Below are 26,317 nucleotides of genomic sequence, written 5' to 3' on the forward strand. Positions count from 1 at the left end.
GAGATGGGTAGTATGTTCATTTGCTAGGGCCTCCATAACAAAGTTCCACAAACTGAGTGACATAACAGATACGTATTGTGGAGGCAAGAGTCCAAGATTGAGGTATCAGTAAGGCCAGTTTCTTCTGCAGGCTGAGAGCATGGGTTCCATCTGTATTCAAGTGGTTTGCTGGCAATCTTTAGCACTCATTGGCTGGCAGAAGCATCACTCTAATCTCTGTCTTCATCTTCATGTGGCATTCTCTTGTATGTGTTTTCCATGTCCAAATTTTTCCTTTTTATAAGACCCAACCATGTTGCATTAGAGGCCTAATCTATTCCAATATGGCCTCATCTTAACTAATTATGTCTTCCATGACCTTACTTTCAAATATGGTCCCATTCTAAAGTACTAGGGTTTAGTACTTCAACATATGAATTTTTAAGGGACACAATTCAACCCACAATTAGTAGAAAATAACACTATTGCTTGACTTTTATGGCCAAAAAAGATGGAGGTCTTAAGAGTAGAAGATTTATGTGTAAATCTGGTCTCTGAGCCAGTTCAGAGACCTAAAGCCCATGAATGTAAGGGGAGGACAAGTCCTTTCAAGCAAAAAAAGTCAATGTTTCTCCATTCATTCTCCAAAGGGATGTGCTGCCATTTACCAGAGTAGCTCAACAATGGTGGCAGAGTAATACTCATCCCACCCAGGGACTGTTGGATATAGTTTCAAAGCTAACATTGACAATAGGGTACCCAAAATACGTATATGGCCACCCAGTGAGAATAGAAGCATATACAGTCCAAATAATAAAAGGAGTCCAGGTCCAAGTCCATCTCACAGTTGGCCCAATGGGTCTACAGACCCACCATCTGGTTATGTATCTGGCCCTTGAATACATAATTGAAATGGAAATATTTAGCAGCGGCCAAAACGTAAACATTGGTTCTTTGACCTGTGAAATAAGATCCACTATAATAGAAAAGGGCAAAGGAAGCCCCTGATGTCACTTACCCTTTACCCTCTTTCAGGTAGTAAACCAAAGGAACAATGTAGCCATGTGCCACAAAAAAAAAAAAAAAAAAATTGTGCAACTCTCAAAGAGTGGCTCCTGCACCAAACATACAGCTCACAGATGGATCCATTTGATATGTTCGTACCAGATAAAAATCCACTATTACACTATAGCCCATGCAGGAATGAACTACTTCAGTGTTATTTAAAATGTGGTCCACAGACGAAAGCAAGCTCACAAACTGTTTTTTATCATTCCACAACAAGATAGATATATATACACAAGTATGAACAGTGAGAGTACACAGTTGAAAACATTTATATCAACTTTCAGTTCAGTTCAGTTCAGTTGCTCAGTCGTGTCCAACTCTTTGCGACCATGAATCGCAGCACGCCAGGCCTCCCTGTCCATCACCAACTCCCTGAGTTCACTCAAATTCATGTCCATCGAGTCGGTGATGCCATCCAGCCATCTCATCCTCTGTTGTCCCCTTCTCCTCCTGCCCACAATCCCTCCCAGGATCAGGGTCTTTTCCAATGAGTCAACTCTTCGCATGAGGTGGCCAAAGTATTGGAGTTTCAGCTTCAGCATCAGTCCTTCCAATGAACACCCAGGACTGATCTCCTTTAGGATGGACTGGCTGGATCTCCTTGCAGTCCAAGGGACTCTCAAGAGTCTTCTCCACCACCACAGTTCAAAAGCATCAATTTTGGGGGGCTCAGCTTTCTTCACAGTCCAACTCTCACATCCATACATGACCACTGGAAAAGCCATAGCCTTGACTAGACAGACCTGTGTTGGCAAGGTAATATCTCTGCTTTTCAATATGCTATCTAGGTTGGTCATAACTTTACATTATCGCAAAAACCAAGTGTGTGATTTTATATTTTACAAAATGATCAATCATGATGACTTGGAACAAAAAGTCCTTCACATGGTCAGTCTGAGTATCACTATTATAAAGGACAGGAGTGAAAGAAAATTCCAACACCAGGCAGAGGTTCATCATCTTTGTATGAGAGAGAAGTGGTTTGAGGTAAGGATATATATGAATTGTTGGTCAATGGCTAATAGCTCTGCTAATTTATCAGGAGCCTGGAAGGAGCAATAATGGATGATCAGACACAAAGAGGTCTGTAAAAGAAGCATGCAGATGACCCTATAGGAGTAAACAGAGTAGCCACAAAGTGTAAATGAGCATCTAGGTGGAAAAGATGATCCACCTCATGTCAGACAGCCTCTGTCCTTAACCATGTTGATGTTTATAGAGCAAACATGGAGGCTGGGATGGAAGTTATGTGCATGGGCACAAAAGTGTGAACTCTTTCACCAAGGATGATCTAGATATTTTACAAATATTAACTACCTGTGTTAGGCACCAAAGACACATACATGTAAACCACAGCCCCTGGGAAGGCAATGTCTGTGCTGAGTGCTAAAGTATGAACAGAATTTAATTGTGAGGAGAAAAGCAGCAATGACTTCCCAGGAAGAGGAAATGGCACACACAAAGCCATTTGGAGGACCGGACAGAGTATAAGTCTGAATCAAGGGAGAATGCCAAGATAAAGGTAAAGCTGAGATCATTAAATGTTTTGGACACCTTTTAGGCTTTTATAATGAAGGTGATTGATAATTATTAAAGGATTTTAAATAGGAGAGGGTTTAGAGAAAAAGAAAGGATATATTCAAAAGGGATTTTTGAAAGGAAGTCAAAATTTGGTAAAACAAGGAAGAGGAGGCTGGTGGGCTACAGTCCATGGGGTCGCAGAGTCAGACACAACTGACCGACTTAACTCATAGCGCAAGGAAGAAAGACGTCTAGGACAACACAGGTTCTTTCCTAATCCCTACATCCCCTTTGAAGAAACTTCTTCTTTGAATCCCTATTTTATTTCTACCTTAGTGGACTTTTGTTTTTGTACTTTAGTTACATCTCTCTCCTCCTACTGATAAACTCTTTAATGGGCAGACACTATGACGTATTCCCATTACATGGTCAGCAGAGTCAGAGCTTAGGTTTGGAAAGTGAGGCACTCACTTTTGGGTTTATGTCATGACAAAGCTGAATCTGGGCTTCTCGGTGGCTCAGCAGTAAAGAATCCCACCTGTAATGCAGGAGACATGAAGACAAGAGTTTGATCCCTGGCTCGGGAAGATCCCCTGGAGAAGGAAATGGCAAGCCACTCCAGTATTCTTGCCTAGAAAATCCCATGGACAGAGGAGCCTGGCGGGGCTACAGTCCATAGGGTCGCAATAGAGCCGAACACGATTAAGTCACTTAACGGTAACAATGACATATCTGAATCCCTTCTTTATTTAAAAGCTTGATATTTACTCATTACGGATTTTTCACATACACTGATTTTTTTAACACTGCATTAAAATAGTATTTATCATGATTACCGAGGGTTTTTTCGCATCCTGTTAAATTTTCTACCCAAGGCAAGTACCTCACTTACCTCATTCTAGTTTACCTGCCCTGATTCTCAGCATCTAATAACACAAGCAGGTACTTAAATGCATGCTGAACGGGGAAAAAGCAAACTAATGGCATAAACAACAATATGGATGGTGATGCACCATTAACAGAGGCAGTGACTACAGGAGGAGCAAAAGAGTCTGAAAAAGATGATGAGATTATAATGCATGTCAAAACACTGCATAGTGTATTATCTTATAGATCATTTATTATTCAACACTGGAAGCATTTATAATAGGAAATATTAAAGACTGACAGTACTCAAGGAATTGTCCTCAGGATATTTCCTCAGTATCTTTTTAAAACATATTAATATTTGAGTTATTGAAGCAATATCCAATCTCTTAGCTCAGTTTATGAGTTACCATTACTTAGGACACCAATATGAACTGCTCATTTTACAAATGTATAATTAACACTTACAGACTTTGCCATCACACTACCAATGCTCTGGGATTGCAAAAGAGTTGGACACAACTGAGTGACTAACCGACAACCAACATCCTATCAGCAAGGCCTAACCTGAACTCTATGAAATAGCATCTTCATTACTTTATTTCTTTATCCTAACTCACTTTTATTCATAACACTTATCATCACCTAATAGAGTAACATGTTATCTATTTTTTCTTTCCCCTTTAAAAAGATGAGCTCCATCAGAACTTTGGGATATGTCTCTTTTGTTGTATCCTCAACACCTAAAATAGATGTCTTTGAAGGTCATGACAAAGGATGGGAGAGTGGTTGAAGGAAGGCTTACACTGGCACAGAAATAAAGTAAATTTAAAGTAAATATTGCTCAGTCATGTCTGACTCTTTGTGACCCCAGGGACCGTAGCCTACCAGGTTCCTCTGTCCATGGGATTTTCCAGGCAAGAATACTGGAGTGGGTTGCCATTTCCTTCTCCAGGAGATCTTCCCAACCCAGGGATCGAACCCAGGTCTCCCGCATTGTAGACAGACACTTTACCATCTGAGCCACCGGGCACAGAAATAAGACAAAGCAAATAAATAAAGCCCTGTATGGATAGAAAACTGGAGTTAGAGCTCAAGAGAATGTGAAAGAAATCCCTAAAAAAAAAGAAACTGCAAACCAGAGCAATAAGCTCAGGAGCTTACCTACAATTTACCTTGGAAAGGTTTTCCAGTTAGGTAACCAATGGGGTTGGGTTTTTATAGCCTTTGACCAGATGAGATCCAAATCTCTGTAGAAAGCTGATACCTTCAATGGGCTATCTGCTTGGGTATCACTAGCATACAAGATGAAAAGAAATGTGCTTCAGCCTGGGCTCTGGGAAGAATTAAAAAAGTCTTCCTGAGAATTCTTGACTATAACCTACCCTCAAGACTTTCAGCTTTAAATTTATACTATCTACACATGGTCCAGGAATCCGAAGCACCAAAATAAAAATAAACACTAGTTTTGGTGTGTGCTAGTTATCAACTTATTGTATCTCAGCTCCAAATCCTCTCTTCTTTGTCCTGCTTTGTCATGTTGGGGCTTGACTCTATAAATATTTCTCCTGTGCTTGATGACACAATGTTAAGCTTTGTCAAGAGTATCTTGAAGGGGCAAGGTTGATCAGCCCATTAAGAGGTGAGGACATAGTTAACTGAAAGAAATATGCCCACTGATGAAGCCAAACCAGATGGCTTCTTTCACCCCCACCAGACCAAGGAGATGACCTGCAGTCCTGTGTTTTAAGGTTTTCAGACCTGGATTTGAAAGACACAAGTCTTATCAACCCCAGTAGCAGGCTCAAAGCAGAGTTAGATGTCATTACAAAGAAGAAATACTCATTTGCAAAGAAAAAGGCATTTGCCCTTTTGTCAAAACTAAAGAAGTTCCAGCACCTCCTTTTAAATGTAAAGAAAAATGGTGGCATCAGCAACTGCTTACAGACCCAATCAGCATCCACAGACATGTGGCAACACAACATGCTGATGAGATTTTCCAAACCACTTGCTTTAAAGCAGCTGGCTGTGACACTGAGCACCTCAAAGAGTCTTGAGTCTGCAGACAAAAGGAACCCTTTCATAGAGGACCTTACCCGTAACCATGAAGTGTCTGCTTGGCTCCCCGATATAGGCTGCTTTTGCCCTGATGAGCTGATGAATGACGGGGGGTAATGATGAAGGGGAACTTGCTACTTTATTACTGCTACTGTGACCTGAAGGATCCTGACTGGGTCTGTGCCTGGCAGACAGCTCTGTGTCAGCAACTGCAATTCACAGGCAAGCCCAGAAAGAGGCTTCACCTCTTTCTCAAGGAGCCTGGATGTGATTGAGAATGCTCATCATGGAACTCTGGAGAGCCACTACTAATTTGTTTTGCTATGGAAGGAATGAACGGGACAGTTGGTGGAAGCAGATTAGCCACCAGACTCTACATAGAAGTGATGCTTTACTGCCCACTGTTTGAGGATTACATGTGTAAGGACAATTTTAAGACCAGCAAAGGAAGAGTTTACTGTTTTTCAGAACTGTGTGTTGGTAGGTTTGAAGAAATTGTGCCCATGGGGAGTAGTCCTAATAAGACCTCCTACAAGAAGCCTGGAACCCATTTATCCCTAGGTGAACTTCACAAAGTAGAAAAATTTCTGTCTCAGGCAAATCAAGAAGAAAGTGATACAATCCTATTGGACTACAAAAACTCCTATGAAAGCAAAATAGGACAATTCTAGGGCTCCTTAGCCCCAGACATCAGGAAATTCAGTTATTTCCCTGGCTACTTTGATGAAAATCTAGAACTTTTCAAAGAGAAGAGGGTGCTGATGTTTTGCACTGTGGCATCTGCTGTGAGTGGGGTTCAGTCAACCTCAAAGCTAAGGGAATGTGCAAGGAGTGTTCCAGCTCAAGGGTGGTCCACAAGTACCTGGAGGAGTTACCTGATGGCTTTTACATAGGGAAGCTGATTGCTTTCGATGAGCATCAGGTCTTATCCTTCAACAGTGACTTAGTGTCAGAATGTTCCTACTATGGGGTCCCATGGGACCAGCATAAACGCTGCTTTATTCCCCAGTACTGTCAGCTTCCCTTGACCTGCCCTCCCTGCCAAGAACAACGATTCACAGCCTGTTGTGTCACATGTTAAAACAAAGGAAGCAGACAGTCTGCAAGCCCAGCCCAGAGCAGCTTTAAAGAATAATGCAAGTACACAGCCCAAGGGGCACATGTACCCAGGGAGCTCTCATAGCAGGAGTCACTCCCCAAGAGCCCTGGGCGCAGGCTGGCTATTGATGAAGGTGGGCCATACTTATGTGAGCAGTCCTATCTGCATTTCCCCACACAGCTAGGTTTGGGGTTACATGTACTGGAGAATGTTAGGGCTATACCTAACAGAGAAATGGGGACCTGTAACAGAAACACAGAACTTCAGTGATCCCAGAGCCACCATGGCCAACTGGTCACCATGTCGGCCACCTGTCCCTCACAAGAGGAGGGAAGAGAAATTTGGGGGCCAATCTCTTACTGGAGACATTCTGACTCAGAAGATGCAAGAGCACAGAAAAAGGCGAGCTAAGTGGGATCCCAAAGTTGCTGAAGGAAAGAGCCTTGAGCCTGGTGAGCTGACCTGCTCCTTCTATGCCATGCAACAGGGCTGGCAGTAGTCGTTTTAGTATCCACAAACCTGTCTGTCCCATGGCAAAGGTGTGAAAGCTGCACAGCCCTGTAAGTGGAGCCCTCTGAACCAGTCCCCTTAGGTTAATCTGCCATCCAGCCCTCCCCTCCTCTTTTCTCTGCAAGCCTGAGAGCACTAGACCAGATAAGGATCTGTAAACTATGGCATTTGGCCCACCTCCTTCTATAAATAAAGTTTTACTGGAATAGCCACACCCATTCATATACATATGATCTATGGCAGAATCAAGCATCTACAAGAGAGACATGACCTGCAAAGCCTACAGCATTCACGGGTATATCTCAGAGATATTCAATTCGAAACCACAACAGTGAAATGAGTTACATGAATTATTTCATTTCTCAGTGTATATAAAAGTTATGCTTACATTATGCTATAGTCTATTAAATGTACAACAGCATTATGTCTGAAAAACCAATGTACATAACCTAATTAAAATTTTTTATTGCAAAAGAAAAGGTAAATTGTTTCAAATAAATTGATTTTACCCATTGAATACAATAAAACAGAAGTTTTTTTCGTGAAAACATAATACAAAGTTAAGAACATAATTCTCACCTAACAGGCACCCTTTTCTCCCAATGGTAAAGCTGACTTTAATTTTTCACAAACTGAAATATTTCCTAATCACATCTAACATTCAAAGAAATTCTCAGCTACTTCTTTAACTCAATAGATATATTTTTTAATATCTATATATTTATTTATTTATTTGGCTCCACCAGGTCCTAACTGTGGCATGTGGGACTGTCAATCTTTATTGCAGGATGCAAAATCTTTCTTAGTTGCGACATGTAGGATCTTGGAAGAAAATTTAGTTGCAGCGTAAGACCTTGAAAGAAAAGCTATGATCAACCTAGACAGCATATTAAAAAGCAGAGACATTACTTTGCTGACAAACGTCCATCTAATCAAAGCTATGGTTTTGCCAGTAGTCATGTATGGATGTGAGAGTTGGACTATAAAGAGCTGAGTGCTAAAGAACTGATGCTTTTGAACTGTGGTGTTGGAAAAGACTCATGAGAGTCCCTTGGACTGCAAGATCAACTAGTCAACCCTGAAGGAAATCAGTCCAGAATATTCACTGGATGGACTGATGTTGAAGATGAAACTCCAATACTTTAGCCACCTGATGCAAAGAACTGACTCCTTAGAAAAGACCCTGAAGCTGGGAAAGACTGAAGGCAGGAGAAGAAGGGGATGACAGAGGATGAGATCGTTGGATGGCATCACCGACTCAATGGACATGAGTTTGAGCAAGCTCCAGGAGTTGGTGATAGACAAGGAAGCCTGGCGTGCCATGGTCCATGGGGTCACAAAGAGTCAGACACGACTGAGCAACTGAACTGAACTGAATTGAATGTAGTATCTTAAGTTGAAGCAAGCAAACTCTTAGTTGTGGCTTACTGGGATCTAGTTCTCAGACCAAGGACTGAACTCTGCCCCCTGCATTGGCAGCATGGAGTCTTAGCCACTGGACCACCAAGGAAGTTCCTCAATAGATGTATTCTCTTTTTTTGAAGATTTATATCCCATATCTACATGGATGGCTTTTAAGCAGGTATTTAGGCCAGCGGACTCCAGTTTCATTTATCATAAGATTGGTTGTTTATATACTCCATTTCACATTCCAAATATCTTCCCATTTTATAGGTTGATAAAGTGTTAATATGTTTTGGCTACAATAAAAAATAAAAAACATTCAGAAGAACAAGGCTTTCCAATTTATGTATCTAATGCTTATCAGTATAATTTAAACTTGCTCTATATTAGAACTATTTAGTACAAAATATTCTACCATGTAGCACCTTGTGATGTTCCACTGTATGTGTCAACTTCACTGCGCATGGGGTGCCCAGAGATTTGGTCAAACATTATTCTGGGTGTTTCTATGAGGATGCTTTTGAATGAGATTAACATGTCAATCAGTAGACTGAGTAAAGCAGATTGCCCTCCTTAATGTGGGTAGGCATCATCCAATCAGTTGAATAAAACAAAAGGGTTGGGCTTCGCCCATGTAAGACAGAATTTCTCCTGCTTTCCTGCCTTCAAACAGGAACATCAGTTTTTTTCTGCTTTTGACTGAAGCAGAAACACTGACTCTTCCTGGGTCAAGCCTGCTGATCTTCACACTGGAACTACATCATCAGCTCTCCTGAGGCCTCAGCTTGTCGACTCACCTTACATATTTGGGGACTTAGCCTCCCTGATAATGTCAGCCAGTTCCTTATATTTATATTTACTATGCATATATGTGGGCTTTCCTGGTGGCTCAGCAGTAAAAAATCCACCTGCAATGCAGGAGATGCAGGTTTGATCCCTCGGTGGGGAATATTCCTTGGAGAAGGAAATGGCAACCCACTCCTGTATTCTTGCCTGGGAAATCCCATGTACAGAGGAGGGTCCATGGGGTCATAAGAGTTAGACATGATTTTGCAACTAAACCACCACCGTGTGTGTGTGTGTGTATCATGCTACTGATTTTGTCACTATGGAGAACTCTAATACATAATTCTAATGATCTCCTATTTGTGTGTGTGTGTGTGTGTGTGTGTATCATGCTACTGATTTTGTCACTATGGAGAACTCTAATACATAGTTCAAATGATCTCCTATTGACTCTTGCTAAAACATCTCTCCTAAACAGCTATACATGCTCCAAACCTTTTCCCATTTCAAAAAGGTATTGCAATTATCATCCCCTTTCCTCATTTCCCCCAACCTCCATCCCACAACCTACTGGAAATATTCCTACCTCATCTCTAATTATTTAGTTAGAATATGAACTGGAATCTTCTTGAAAATCCTTTCTATCCTCTAGGCCACTGTTGCTTGGCCAATGGGAAGGGAGGGACATCTGATCCAAGCTGAGACAATAAAAAGCTACACACACAAATGAGATTTTTTTTTTCAATTTAGAAACTGAAAGAGAGTTGACTAAAGTCCCTTTTTACCAGCAGCCATGTGCAGTAATCAGGCCTAAGAGAACAAAGTAAACACACAGAGGCAAAAGCTAGAGCTGAAAAAAGGGCCCTGCTTATAATACCCAACTCCCTTGTCCCATTCATTCCTTAAGCTTACCCTCACCTTGCCTCTCAATCTCAGTCACATTAGTAAATAAATTCTCTTTTTGGCCTAAGCTGATCTGAATTAGGTTTCAGTTTGTTGGAGCCAGAAAAGTAAAAAGAAAGTGAAGTCGCTCAGTAGTGTCCAACTCTTTGCAACCCCATGGACTATAGCCTACCAGATTTCTCTGTCCAAAATCTATGTCCTGGGGTTTTCCAGGCAAGAATACCAGAATGGGTTGCCATTTCCTTCTCTAGGGGATCTTCCAGACCCAGGGATCAAGCCTGGGTCTCCTGCATTGCAGGGAGACACTTCACCCTCTCAGCCACCCCTATTGTGTGCAAATCATTATGGAAATTTACATAATTGAACAAATTAACTTCAAGTGGTTTCTATAATCACTAGATAAATTGATAAAATTTCATAAATTGATATTATTCAAAATATTACATGTGTTCAATATTTGCCCTAAAAACATCACTAACACTGAGGCTACTTAAAATGCAAAGGTTACCCAGGAATACTCTCTCTTTGCTAATGTTTATAAGGGACTTTTTAAATTAGAAAGCACAATTAAAAACCATAATGAGCTCCATGTTATCTGATGAACACCATAAGGTCCCATTAAAAATGTTATATTAAAAAATATAATACAGTAATAAAAAATCCTGTAAAGTGTTATGATCAGTGAAACTTTCAGGAAAACCATAATATTTATAAAATGGGGTCATCAATAAATATCTTTTTGGTATTTATAACTTATAAAACAAAGTTTTAAGTTTAGTATTTTCTTAAACTCAGTTGGAAGAAGGCTGAAATTTTAAAAATCACAAAATCCCTATTATAGAGAGCACATTTATTATGAACCATTAATACATAAGTCATACGGAAAATAAACTAGTCCCCAAATTTTTATTCAATAAAATCAATGTTATCCTATTACACAGGAAAAATGATGGCTTTCATAACTAAAATTCAGAGATAAACACATAATCTTTGATACCCAGTCTTTATTCACTAAAGTTGCTAACAATGGTTTTAATAGCTGGTTTATCTAATCTCATTGTCTGTATGTATTTTCCTGAATGATGTGCTAAGCAGCACAACTGTGAATAAAGACAGTATGAGAAAGAAGGAAACACACATATTCACTTTAAAAACAAACTTGATAAGAACTTAGTCATGAGGGGTTTTAAATCCCATCAGGATCATAGTTTCAAGTAACTTTTCTTTTTCACTCATTCTAATTTCACCAATTAGGAAAGGGAATCGGATACACTGAGTTAAGAGAGGAAAAGGAAGCATGGAAGGAGTTAATACTTTTAATGAGGTAATTAAGACAACTAGATGTTAAGAAGTAAATAAGTTAGTAAAAGCTTTAACAAATTATAAGGCTCCAGAATCATGTGTATCAATTAGAAAAGTTAGGTTTTTTCATGTTTTAACTTTTTAGAAATGTAAAAAATATTGTTAGCTTCACTTGCCCAATAGCATCATAAGAACTGATAATAAAGTTCAGTTCAGTTCAAAGAACTACATTTTCACAAATTCTTATATAAACTGAAAACCCTTGATCCTAATGCAGTGTTCCCAATCCCATACCCCATAAGACCTCACAGACTAACCACTCTGTCAAGAAAGTAGCAAAAGAATTACCAGAGAATGTAGAAAGCATGTCCCTGCTAATAATAATATCCTATTCAGAAATACTTACCCATGTGATTCCTCTAATCCAATAAATATAACTTTTTTTTTATTTGGCTGTGCTGGGTTTTACTTGCAGCATGTGAGATATAGTTCCCTAACCAGCTATGGAACCCAGGCCCTCTGCATTCAGAGCATGGAGTCTTAGCCACAGGGCCACCAGGGAAGTCCCCAATAAACATGTTTTAAAGTTACAAGTCTCTGGCATTTTGGCACTCAAACAATGAAATGTTAAGAAAGGTTTAGAGTCCATTTTAAGTAAAGCATTTTAATCAAAGAGTCTGTCAAAATGAAACTTGAGTTAGTATAAGTAACATAAATGAAAGGTTTGATGGGAAAGATTATAATCAGTTCAGTTCAGTCACTCAGTGGTGTCCGACTCTTTGCGACCCCATGAATCACAGCACGCCAGGCCTCCCTGTCCATCACCATCTCCTGGAGTTCACTCAGACTCATGTCCATTGAGTCAGTGATGCCATCCAGCCATCTCATCCTCTGTCGTCCCGTTCTCCTCCTGCCCCCAATCCCTCCCAGCATCTGAGTCTTTTCCAATGAGTCAACTCTTCGCATGAGGTGGCCAAAGTACTGGAGTTTCAGCTTTAGCATCATTCCTTCCAAAGAAATCCCAGGGCTGATCTCCTTCAGAATGGACTGATTGGATCTCCTTGCAGTCCAAGGGACTCTCAAGAGTCTTCTCCAACACCACAGTTCAAAAGCATCAATTCTTCAGCACTCAGCTTTCTTTACAGTCCAACTCTCACATCCCTACATGACCACTGGTAAAACCATAGCCTTGACTAGATGGACTTTTGTTGGCCAAGTAATGTCTCTGCTTTTCAATATGCTATCCAGGTTGGTCATAAGGAGGTCTTAAATAGTAAGGTATCTCAGAAGATTAATATAACAAAGAAAAAGACATGGATTCTTCATACATCTCATAATGAAGAAGAGAGGATAAACTGAGAGGATAAATACTATGCTAGTTTTGTATAGATAGGAAGGAGGTCATATATACAAATATACTTGTCTATGTGAGAAATAGATTTAAAGGACTAGATCTGAGAGACAGGAGTGCCTGATGAACTATGGACGGAGGTTCGTGACACTGCACAGGAGACAGGGATCAAAATCATCCCCAAGAAAAAAGAAATGAAAAAAGCAAAATGGCTGTCTGAGGAGGCCTTACAAATAGCTGTGAAAAGAAGAGAAGCCAAAAGCAAAGGCGAAAAGGAAAGATATACCCACCTGAATGCAGAGTTCCAAAGAATAGCAAGGAGAGACAAAAAGAAAAGTCTTCCTCAGTGATCAGTGCAAAGAAATAGAAGAAAACAATAGAATGAGAAAGACTAGAAATCTCTTCAAGAAAATTAGAGATACCAAGGGAACATTTCATGCAAAGATGGGCTCAATAAAGAATGGAAATGGTATGGACCTAACAGAGAAGAAGATATTAAGAAGAGGTGGCAAGAATACACAGAAGAACTGTACAAAAAAGATCTTCATGACCCAGATAATCATGATGGTGTGGCCACTCACCTATAGCCAGACATCCTGGAATGTGAAGTCAAGTGGGCCTTAGAAAGCATCACTACAAACAAAGCTAGTGGAGGTAATGGAATTCCAGCTGAGCTATTTCAAATCCTAAAAGATGATGCTGTGAAAGTGCTGCACTCAATATGCCAGCAAATCTGGAAAACTCAGCAGAGGCCATAGGACTGGAAAAGGTCAGTTTTCATTCCAGTCCCAAAGAAAGGCAATGTCAAAGAATGCTCAAACTGCTGCACAATTGCACTCATCTCACACACGAGTAAAGTAATGCTCATAATTCTCCAAGCCAGGCTTCAGCAATACATGAACCATGAACTTCCAGATGTTCGAGGTGGATTTAGAAAAGGCAGAGGAACCAGGAATCAAACTGCCAATATCCACTGGATCATCAAAAAAGCAAGAAAATTCCAGAAAAATATCTATTTCTGCTTTATTGACTATGCCAAAGCCTTTGATTCTGTAGATCACAACAAACTGTGGGAAATTGTTAAAGAAATGGGAATACTAGACCACCTGACCTGCCTCCTGAGAAATCTGTATGCAGGTCAGGAAGCAACAATTAGAACAGGACATGGAACAACAGACTGCTTCCAAATAGGAAAAAGAATACGTTAAGGCTGTATATTGTCACCCTGCTTATTTAACTTCTATGCAGAGTACATCATGAGAAACGTTGGGCTGGAAGAAGCACAAGCTGGAATCAAGATTGCCAGGAGAAATAACCTCAGATATGCAGATGACACCACCCTTATGGCAAAAAGTGAAGAGGAACTAAAAAGCCTCTTGATGAAAGTGAAAGAGGAGAATGAAAAAGCTGGCTTAAAGCTCAACATTTAGAAAACTAGGATCATGGCATCTGGTCCCATCACTTCATGGCAAATAAATGGAGAAACAGTAGCTGACTTTATTTTGGGAAACTCTAAAATCACTGCAGATGGTTGACTGCAGCCATGAAATTAAAAGATGCTTACTCCTTGGAAGGAAAGTTATGACTAACCTAGACAGCATATTAAAAAGCAGAGACATTACTTTACCAACAAAGGTCCGTCTAGTCAAGACTATAGTTTTTTCAGTAGGCATGTATGGATGTGAGAGTTGGACTATAAAGAAAGCTGAGCACAGAAGATTTGATGCTTTTGAACTGTGGTGTTGGAGAAGACTCTTGAGAGTCCCTTGGACTGCAAGGATATCAAATCAGTCCATCCTAAAGGACATCAGTCCTGAGTGTTCATTGGAAGGACTGATGCTGAAGCTGAAACTCCAATACTTTGGTCACCTGATGCAAAGAGCTGACTCATATGAAAAGACTCTGATGTTGGAAAAGACTGAAGGCGGGAGAAGGGGACAAGATGAGATGGTTGGATGGCATCACTGACTCAATGGATATGAGTTTGGGTAAACTCCAGAAGTTGGTGATGGACAGGGAGGCCTGGTGTGCTGCAGTCCATGGAGTCGCAGAGTCAGACACAACTGAGAGACTGACCTGAACTGAACTGATGTATAGAAACTCTACACTAGGATACATCAAAAACTGAAAAGAAAGGTTACCTCTGAACCAAAGGACTAGGGGACTGGTGAACTGGGCTAAAAACACTTTTCATCATACATTCTTTCAAAGGAATATTTTGAAATATTCTTTTCAAATATTTGGAATATTTGAATATATGTATTTCCTATTCAAATCAATAAACAAATTTTTAAAAAAGCATAAACCATGAATATAAATAATTCTTTTATAATTAAAATATGTAAGTGACATGATAAAGATACAAAGAACACTACAGATTCAGGGGACAAAGAGATGGCATTCATCTACACAAATAGAGAAACCGTAAACAAGGGGATGGCACATGAGATGGGCCATAAATGAAGGCTAGAACAGTTCTATAACAGAAATCATTCCAGGGAAGAGAATACCCAAGTACAGAAACAAAGCTGAAAAGAGATGGAGCTTGTTTAGGAAAGTGTTAATGTAGATATGTACACTATATATAAGGTGCCATGCAGCTTAAATCAACACCAATCCATCATCTCACAGTTCCTGTGGTAAGGAGTCTGGGTTAGCTGGGTCCTCTGGTCAGGATCTCACTAGGCTGAAATCAGTGTCTGTCAGGGCAATCGTTTCATCTGGAGTGTGGGATCCTCCTCCAAGATCACTGGTTGTTTCAGAACTCAGTTCCTTGCTATTGTTAAGAATGACCTCCATTCTCTTGCTGGTTGTCAGCCAGAAGCCACACTCAGCCCCTTGATGTCACCCCCAATTCCTCACCACATGGTCCCCTCAGTAGGCCCTCTAATGCTAACTCATGTTGATGTATGACAAGTTTTGAATTTCCTGAACTGCAGGAAAAATCCTTTCAAAGGCTCACCTTATTGGATCAGGCCAGGTTTTTTATTAAAGTGGACTGAGTTGTAACCTAATCACAGGTGTGATGACTCAACATATTCACAAGTTCTGCCCAAATTAAAATGAAAAGAATTATATAGGAGCCACTTAAGAGGACCATACCAAACAAGCACACCAGAGAATAAGAATCTTGGAGGTCATCTTAGACTCTGCCTAGCATAGATGGTAACAAAAGATAAAAATAAAATCTCTTCAGAGCTATACCAAAATTCATCTAGATAGTTTTCCCTCCTAACATATATGCATAATTACAGCTGCATCTAAGGACCTCACCACATCTGGTAACTGTGTCTTCTTTGGTTATTCATGGTATCATTTACTATATGGTTTTGTTTAATAAGTGGGAATACTTGCCTCTCTTTCACATTTAACATGAACCATCCCTCCCTCTGATTATCATATATTGTATTCCTGCATTCTAGTTTCTCTGTTACTATTAGATTAATATTGACTTACTAAGGTCTTCCTTCATTCCACAAAGACCCAAAATCTTTGTTGTGTATTTCCCCCTCATTGTTGGACTTTATTTTTCTGACCTTGTGTTAGTTCATGCTATAAAACTGTTTTTTGGTATTCTATAGTTATCTAGTTTCCACCTTATCTATCCAAGGAGAAAGAATTGCAAATGACATGGCTTTGCAAAATGTCTGCCTAGGGCCATATGGATATTAAGTATACACATAATTAATATTTCTACAGTGCTGAATATGATTCTTTAGAAGCACAAGTCTCAGAGTTAGAAATGCTTCTCCTTTGATCTGGCAGCTCATAATTTTTCTCACAGACAAAAATAAAAAGCACTTGCTACTTTTGCCTGCTGATTTGGAAAGAAAACATTATGTTGACAGACAAAGAAACAAAACACTATGAAAAGAAGGAACACCTTATATAGTCTCTCATAACAATGTGGCATAAGATTCAAGATCTTTTTCAGTCTCATAACAATGTGGCATAAGATTCAAGATCTTTTTAAGACAACTATTACCATTGCTATATTGAGTTAACAAGGTAATCTGTATTCAACTTTAAATAGAGTACAAGTGTAGCTGTTTTCTGAGAAGGAGGGATTTATTAAAAATTACTGTTTAATGGAAATAGACATTGCTAGAAATAATTAAAGTTTTAACAGTCTCAGCTCATAAACAATGGCTTTCAACTTTCAAAGAGTCAGACTGTCAAGCCAAGTACAAGGGAATCCACTTTCTTTGATAGCAGTTTTATAGGATAATAATTAATTAAGGCTACAAGTACCAACTGAGTCCTGACTAAATATAAAACACTATCTAGTAGGTAGGTGATGGGAAAGACCAAAAGATTCAGAATGAATCAACCATGAATCCTGCCTTCAAGTTATTTATAATAGGTGAAAAGAAAATCCTGAGGGCAAGATCATCCAGTTTTCTTTTCCCTTTTATAGCAGACACCCTTAAGTTAACCCATGATCCCTGACTCTTAGTAATCCTGCCCTTGAATGTGAGCAAGGACTTGTATCTAACTCAAAGAATTTGGCAAAGGTGATAGGAGGTAAGTGATTACTGTATGTGATTATGATTTGTAAGACTGTAGCACTCTTTTTTTTAACATTTTTTTAAATTGAAGTATGACTAATATACAGAGCTGTATTAAATCCAAGTGTACGGCAAAGTGATTCAGCTTTATATGTATATTGTTTTTCAAAGTCTTTTCCATTATAGGTCATTATAAGACATTGGATACAGTTCCCTATGCTATATAGTAGGTCCTTGTTGTTTACCTATATATGGTGGTGGTGGCTTAGTGGTGGTTTAGTCACTAAGTCATATCCAACTCTTGCACCCCCATGGACTGTACCTGCCAGGCTTCTCTGTCCATGGGATTCTCCAGGCAAGAATACTGGAGTGAGTTGACACTTCCTTCTCCAGGGGATCTTCCCAACCCAGGGATCAAACTCGCATCTCCTGCACAGCAGGCAGATTCTTTACCACTGAGCCACCAGGTAATTTTACGGTAATATTACCATCGAGCAACAAACAACCATATATATCTTCCTTCTTACATGAGTCGAGTTGTCCACATATCATAAGAGGTAAATGCAAGCATTCTAAACATCCGATCACCACTGGCAATATGAAACCCCTAGCTTATACACCAGAATCAGCCACACACTCATACTCTTTGTAAGATTCAAGCTCCAATTTGTTGCCAATATTGCCAAAATGGCCCGTAACTTGACTCAACAGATCAAAAATCAAAGATCAGCTGCATATTCTTACCATGTACATTCTCAGAGAGCAAGCAGCTTCCATTTCCTGACTAAATTATCAGAACAAGCCACCAGGCCTATTAAGTACCAAGTATGAGGTATAACTGACAAAATTATAATATTTAAAGTATACAGCATGATGATTGGACACAGATAAACACTGTAAAACGATTCTCACCATCAAGTTTAATTAACACATCTGTCACCTCATATATATACCCTTTTTTAAATAATCTTCTTTTAAACGCCAATTAGCCCCTGATTTGGGCTTCCCTGGTAGCTCAAACGGTAAAGAATTCGCCTGCAATGTGGGAGACCTGGGTTTGATTCCTGGGTTGGGAAGATACCCTGAAGAGGGCATGGCAACCCAGTCCAGTATTCTTGCCTGGAGAATCCCCATGGACAGAGGAGCCTGGCAGGCTGCAGTCCATGGGGTCACAAAGAGTCAGACATGACTGAATGACTAAGCACACACAGCCCCTGTTTGGGGACACCTATTCATCATAAACAAATTAGAGTAAGCCTACATACCATCTGAAGGTTCTTACCATCATTCTCTCAGAAATCCCATCATCACAGGTAATCCCATCATCACAGGTTCATCGTAGCACAAATATTTTCACAAGAAATTGAAATGATATATTAGCATAATTTTTTTCAGGAGCATAAATGTAACTAAAAACAAGCAATTAAAAAGATTTATTTTTTATTATTCAACACTGAGAAAGATACAAAGTAATCGCCTGTCACTCTATTTATTTAAGGCTCACTTTTTAAAGAGTAAATTCATTTAGTTACTTGTAAAACACAAAGGACAAAATATGCCTAGAGTAATGTAGTTTTCTCCTTTGTAAAAGAAGATACACTATGCTATTTTAATTTTTCTGTGTATAGGAAAAGTGAATCAATAACCTATTTCCAAATGAGCAACTAATTAAATTAACTCATTGTATATTAAGAGAGAGTTGCTTTAATTTCCTCTAATTAAACACAATAAAAAAGGCTTTTTGTAAATCATTAACAGTTAAAAAGTACTTTCATTGACAATTTAGGTAGATAAAATATTCATGGCTGTGTGACAAAATCATTCCTGTAACATTAGTAAATGCATAATCACATTTCCAAAACTAAGGAAATAAAAGCAAAATCACCGGACAGAATATATATTTTTTTTTTAATTTTTTTTTTATTTTTTTATTTTTTTAAATTTTAAAATCTTTAATTCTTACATGCGTAAGAATTATATTTACTCTAAATAAATCCTGAGTACATGCCCAAGGATAAGTGTGCAAAGCATAACCATAACTCGATTATGTGCCAACAGTGCCTGGAGGTATCTCTCTCTGGATGCCGTTTCTGAACATCTGGGTCAGTCCTATGGCTGAAACTACAATGTCCTAAATAGGGCGTGAGAATAAATAAAATGCACAATAATGTAAACCAAAAAATCTCCTGGATACAAAGGGGCACTAAATGTAATAATGTTTAAAATCAGCATACAGAAGCCCATAACAAAACAAAAATGTTATAAGGCTTTTGGAAAAAATAGAAAAAAAAAAAGAGTAAATTAAGGATAACCTACAGATCTCTGAAAACAGTGAGAGGCTTTATTTTCTCAGGTTCCAAAATCACTGCAGATGGTAACTGCAGCCATGAAATTAAAAGACACTTGCTCCTTGGAAGAAAAGCATGACAAACCTAGACAAAATATTAAAAAGCAGAGGCATTACTTTACCAACGAAGGTCCATATAGTCAAAGCTATGGTTTTTCCAGCAGCCATGTATGGATATGAGAGCTGAACCGTAACAGAGAGCTGAGCGCTGAAGAATTGATACTTTTGAAATGTGGTGTTGGAGAAGACTCTTGAGACTCCCTTGGGCTGCAAGAAGATCAAACCAGTCAATCCTAAATGAAATCAATTCTGAATATTCATTGGAAGGACTGATGATGAAGCTGAAGCTCCAATACCTCAGCTACCTGATGTGGAGATGGGACTCATTAGAAAAGACCTTGATACTGGGAAAGACTGAAGGCAGAAGAAGGGGACGACAGAGGACAAGATGGTTGGATGGCATAACTGACTCAATGGACATGAGTTTGAGCAAGCTCCAGGAGGTGGTGAAGGACAAGGAAGCTTGGTGTGCTGCAGTCCATGGGGTCACAAAGAGCTGGACACAACTGAACGACTGAACAACAGATCTCTATTCTTGCCTCGGTTAGAGACAAGAGCCACATACTGGTCTCTCACCTGCTACTTCTAGTTATGAATAATATTTGATGAACCAAATTCATGAGCATCTAGCCCACAGTACAGACCAGAGTGGCTTTGTCCTAAAATGGTTATTCTATCCTACTTGCTAGAATTCACTCAAGAGGCCTCTGGATTGCTGCTTTTTTCAGACCTGTAATATTTGCACCAATAATTGACTTAGTCATTGATCTCTCCTACTAAGACATACAATAATATGACTGGCCAATCTGCCCTAACCCTGCACCCTGACTCGCACTAAGCATCTCACATATGCAACAGAATGACTTAAACAGGTCCTGTATTACACAAAACTTTACAAACTTTTCCTATAAGGGGTTTACCAACTTTTCCTATAAGATGCCAGATAGTAAATATTTTAGGTTTTGCAGACCATACAGTCTCTGCAAAAGCTATCCAACGTGATGGTGTAAAAGCAGCAATAGACAATGTGTAAATGAATGGGTATGGCTATGTTCCACTAAAACGTTATTTACAAAAAGCAAACTACAGGCTTGGACCATAACCCATAGTTTGCCAACCCCTGATAGTAAAACTCAGAGAACCCACACCTCAAATCTTTCTCAGTCTAATAAGAAGCTAAAAAGCATGCCTTTGGTAGAGAAGAGAAGAAAGCCTAATATTTTTTATTCTGTCTTTAAAATACCAAAAGCATATCTAGCTCAGACCAAAGGACTTGTGACACTCTATGAATGAATAAACTAAGACCTTACAGTAGATGACAAATGAAGAGTGAAGATGGTCAATAATTTGAACCAATAACAAATAGTTACTGAAAATCATTAGAATCATAGAAATTCTTTCTAACCTAAAAATGTTTTTTTTTCCTGTCAATATTTAATAACACATACCCTTCCCTCTCCTACTTTTTCACTCCTTGCATTGATTACCTTCTGTGATGACAGATAAAACAAGCAGCTGATAGTAATATTAGCTTCTAACTAATCTCCCTGCTTCCAGGAATGAAGTATCTAAAACACAATTCTGTTCTCTTATGATAAATTGCCAGCTTAGTGACTGTTAAGTCTACAGACTCTTAGATCAAAGAGAACTGAGTATAAGTCTAGACCATCATTTACGAGCTGTGTGACCATGGGCAAGTTATATAACCTTTCCAAGGTTTCTCTTCCTTATCTACAGAATGGTTATAAAGTAGCAAAAAATTAATAAAGTCATGGCAAGGAGTATATAAGGTAATTCATATAAAGTGTTCATCAAAATACCTGATACGTCAAAATCATTCAACAAATGTATATGATTATAGTAACTGTGGAGGGTTTAAAACAGTCTTCAAATCCTTTGACACTCTTCCCATTGAGATGTAGGACCTATGTGTCCTTCCTTTGAATCAGTCAGCCTTGCTAAATTGCTTGTAACTATGAGAATGCAACAGAGCTGACTGTGATTTCTGAGGCTAGGTCAGAAAAGGCCATACAGCTTTATCTGGTGCTCTTGAAACACTCACTTTAAAGCCACATAAGAAATCCAAGTACCTTGACACTGTCATGTTAGAGAGACCACCTATGAGCACTCCAATCAACAGATCAGCCTTACACCCACCCGACAATACCTGCTGCCAGTGTGTGAGTAAGCCATTTTGCAACCTTCATGACAGAAACAGGGGAGGAGCAGAATGGACAGATGTTGGGGAGGCTTTCTACCATGTCTGTTATATTACTCCATTTCCTCTGGAAGCTTAGTAGACTTAACAAAGCTCCATGATTGGCACTTCATAAATATTTATTGAAAGAATATTTTATGCATCTTTGTCTCTTTACTAGCTCCTTTTCCTCCTTCTTTCTGGCTCTTTCCTGTCAAAAAAAATAAAAATGTTGCTACTAATTTTTATTCACTTAATTCTTTCCACCCCACTACAAAATGTAACTCATGTATTCTTTCTTACCCTAAAAAATCATTCTCTGTTTCTATACTCCTCAACTTACTGGCCCATTATTTCTTTTTCTTCACTGTCAAACTTCAAGAAAGTAGTATGCTCTACCTATCTTCATTGCTTCTTCACTTACTGATACTTCAGCTCCTTGTAAACTGAATTTTCTCTTATCACTCAGCCATTCTCTCAAATGTCCCAGGCATTTTTCTTTTGTTCCCAAATTTAGTGGCCTTCTTCCTCAGTCCTATTTTCCCACGATTTCTTTGCTTCATCTAGTGCTGCTGAAGGTCCATGCCTTTGGAAAGACTTCTCTTTGTCTTGATGATACTTCTGCTTCTCTGATTGCTCTGTTCTGTTTTTCTTGGTTTTCTTTTTTTTGTTTGTTTTACTGAACTCTCCTTTACCTTCCCTGATCTCTTCAAATGCAGATAGTCTCCAAGGTTCTACCTATACCATACTTTCTTATCTTTTCTAGCTCTCAACCTCACCTGTCATAATATGCTAGATGTTTCCCAAATCACAAGTCCTTACCTCTGTTCTGTTTTCTAGTCATTAATTTGTAACTGCCAGCTAAATATTTTCACCTGGATGTTCTATACAAAGCCAATATATCAAAAACTGTCCATATTATTTAAATGCTTTCTTCTCTGCAATCACTCTCTTTTTCAGTCTAACTTGATTGAGGCTTTCGATAGCTAGGTCAAAGATCTATTTGGTAAATGTCATATTGCACTTGAAAATATGAGGGTATTTCAAATATCTTTTGATATTTATTTCTAACATAATTCCACAGTGATAAGAGAACAGACTCTGTAGGATTTCAATACCTTTAGACCATGAGATGTTTGCACCTTCTTTTATGCCTTTGGATATGTTACAGTGTCTCCTAGTTTACAGTCCATGGACACTCGAATAAAATTTGTATCCTATTGTTGTGTGAAAACTGTATAAATGTTAATGATATTGAATTGGTTCACAGTGCTTTTCAGGTCTACTATATCCTGAAAGTGAGTGAAAATGAAAGCCACTCAGTCGTGTCCAACTCTTTGCAACCCCATGAATCGCAGCACGCCAGGCCTCCCTGCCCATCACCAACTCCCGGAGTTCACCCAAACTCACGTCCATCGAGTCGGTGATGCCATCCAACCATCTCATCCTCTGTCGTCCCCTTCTCCTCCTGCCCCAATCCCTCCCAGCATCAGAGTCTTTTCCAATGAGTCAACTCTTCGCATGAGGTGGGCAAAGTAATGGAGTTTCAGCTTTGGCATCTTTCCTTCCAAAGCACACCCAGGGCTGATCTCCTTTTAGTCATGTAGATTCAAAGCTTATGAGAGTCTTTGACATCTCCCTTTATTTACTCACCATAGCTTCAGTTCTCCCTACTGGAACTGCTCAGAGAAACTGTCAGCTCTGTAAAGGACAGGACCATAGTAAGTTTATTTTTCCTATTTCCAGTTCCTAGAATAATATCTGGTAGATACATAGCAGGTGGTGTTGATCTAATGGATGACTGATTTTCTTATTGATTTTATCTGTGTAATACCCCTGTGATTGGTATTATTTTTTTAACTTTAATTATCACTGTTTTTATTCTAGTTCAGGTCTCTGTCATCTTTGATTTGGTCTCTTGTAATGATCTCTTTCAGGATTTGAAACAGCTCAACTGGAATTCCATCACCTCCACTAGCTCTGTTTGTAGTGATGCTTTCTAAGGCCCACTTGACTTCACATTTCAGGATGTCTGGCTCATGGTGAGTGATCATACCATCGTGATTATCTTGGTCGTGAAGATCTTTTTTGTACAGTTCTTCTGTGTATTCTTTCCACCTGTTCTTAATATCTTCTGCTTCTGTTAGGTTCACACTATTTCTGTCCTTAGATGGGGAAACAGTGGAAACAGTGTTAGACTTTATCTTTTTGAGCTCCAAAATCACTGCAGATGGTGACTGCAGCCATGAAATTAAAAGACGCTTACTCCTTGGAAGAAAAGTTATGACCAACCTAGACAGCATATTCAAAAGCAGAGACATTACTTTGCCAACAAAGGTCCGTTTAGTCAAGGCTATGGTTTTACCAGTGGTCATGTATGGATGTGAGAGTTGGACTGTGAAGAAGGTGAGCACTGAAGAATTGATGCTTTTGAACTGTGGTCTTGGAGAAAACTCTTGAGAGTCCCTTGGACTGCAAGGAGATCCAACCAGTCCATTCTGAAGGAGATCAGCCCTGGGATTTTTTTGGAAGGAATGATGCTAAAGCTGAAACTCCAGTACTTTGGCCATCTCACGCGAAGTGTTGACTCACTGGAAAAGACTGATGTTGGGAGGGATTGCGGGCAGGAGGAAAAGGAGACAACAGAGGATGAGATGGCTAAATGGCATCACCGACTCAATGAACATGAGTTTGAGTGAACTCCAGGAGATGGTGATAGACAAGGAGGCCTGGCATGCTGCAATTCATGGGGTCGCAAAGAGTCAGACATGACTGAGCAACTGAACTGAACTGAATGATCTCTTAATTACTTTGTCTCCTTTTTTGTAATTTACTGTATATATTATTTTAGATATACTTTCTAAACTACAGACCTAGTTATATCATCACACTCCTTAAAAACTTTAGTGACTCCTTATTTCCAAACCTAATAAAGTAAAAGTTTCCCAGTTTGATTTTCAAGTTCTTCCACGATTTAACCTTAAATAATATTTCAAGCTTCATGTTCTTTTCTTCTTTTTTAAGTAAATAAAAAAAGTCAGAATCATATAGTATTACAAAAAAGAGAAAGGAAGAGACAGAGAAAGAAAGAAAGAGGGAGAGAGGGGAGGAGGGGAAAAGGAAGGAAGGAAAGAAATCAAGGAAAAACTATACTGTCCTAGCTATAGCAAAAAAGGAGGATGCCTTTTCTTGGAGACTGAAAGAATGATAAAAAGGGAGGGGGAGGCAAAAGACAGTATTTATGCCAGCTATTTACTTAGACAAACTTAGTACCGTTTTAATTTAGATACAAAGAGACATATTCTCATATTCTGGCTCTTTAAAAAAGTTCTTCCAGATGGTCTCACCTCCCTAGAGTGACAGCACCCAGTGTAGCCTTACACATATTGGGAATTCAATTAAACACTGCTGACCATCTGATTGAGAATTCAGAGTCTGGAGTAGCTGACTCAATACAAACATATGGCTTAGTCTCCATCAAAGGAAAAATCAAGTCACTGTATTCACTTCTCCAATGCTGCATCTCCTTTACAATGTGGGAGAAAACAGAAGTGAACTAATAAAAATAGACCATGTAAAGAAGATTAGGGAACAAACTGTAGAATACAAAATTTCTCTAATTTTATCATAAAATCAGTATTCTTCAGCTAATCAACACTGAAATATCTCCTAATTCAATTAAATCAATGCTTATTGAGTACTACTTCAGAATATTTAAAATGAAGACGGCACAATCAGAGCTCACACAGCAAAAAGAGAAGCACATGAATGATTATAATGTGAAGTTGAGTGATTAAGTATGGAAAGTGAAAAGAAGGGAAGAAAACAATATTAAAACACTTTTAACCCTATAAAGAACCATATGAAATATTCATAGATAGCAAAACAAAGTTTCAGACAGGATAAAAACATTTTTCAAGGTCACATAGCAAGTATATAGTAGGGTATAGATTCAAATTCCGGAGAAGGCAATGGCACCCCACTCCAGTACTCTTGCCTGGAGAATCCCATGGATGGAGGAGCCTGGTAGGCTGCAGTCCATGGGGTCACTAAGAGTCGGACACGACTGAGCGACTTCACCTTCACTCTTCACTTTCATGCATTGGAGAAGGAAATGGCAACCCACTCCAATGTTCTTGCCTGGAGAATCCCAGGGATGGGGGAGCCTGATGGGCTGCCGTCTATGGGGTCGCACAGAGTCGGACACGACTGAAGCAACTCAGCAGCAGCAGCAACAGATTCAAATTCAGGACTGTGCATGCATGGTAAGTCGATTCAGTTGTGTCCAACTCTGTGCAACCCTATGGACTGTAGCCCGCCAGGCTCCTGTGTCCATGGGATTCCCCAGACAAGAATG

The 26,317-nt window shown here is 39.2% G+C and overlaps 1 protein-coding gene and 1 pseudogene across 10 annotated transcripts in view; one reads left to right on the plus strand and one right to left on the minus strand.

The window, feature by feature from the left end:
• The window catches only part of ANKS1B (ankyrin repeat and sterile alpha motif domain containing 1B), a 1,150,317-nt gene that overhangs the window by 1,090,068 nt on the left and 33,932 nt on the right, over positions 1-26,317 (minus strand). The gene's annotated exons all lie outside the window — the stretch shown is intronic.
• On the plus strand, positions 491-6,676 carry LOC102172794 (annotated as a pseudogene).

Source organism: Capra hircus, chromosome 5 (assembly GCF_001704415.2).
Source record: "Capra hircus breed San Clemente chromosome 5, ASM170441v1, whole genome shotgun sequence".
Lineage (NCBI taxonomy): Eukaryota > Metazoa > Chordata > Mammalia > Artiodactyla > Bovidae > Capra > Capra hircus.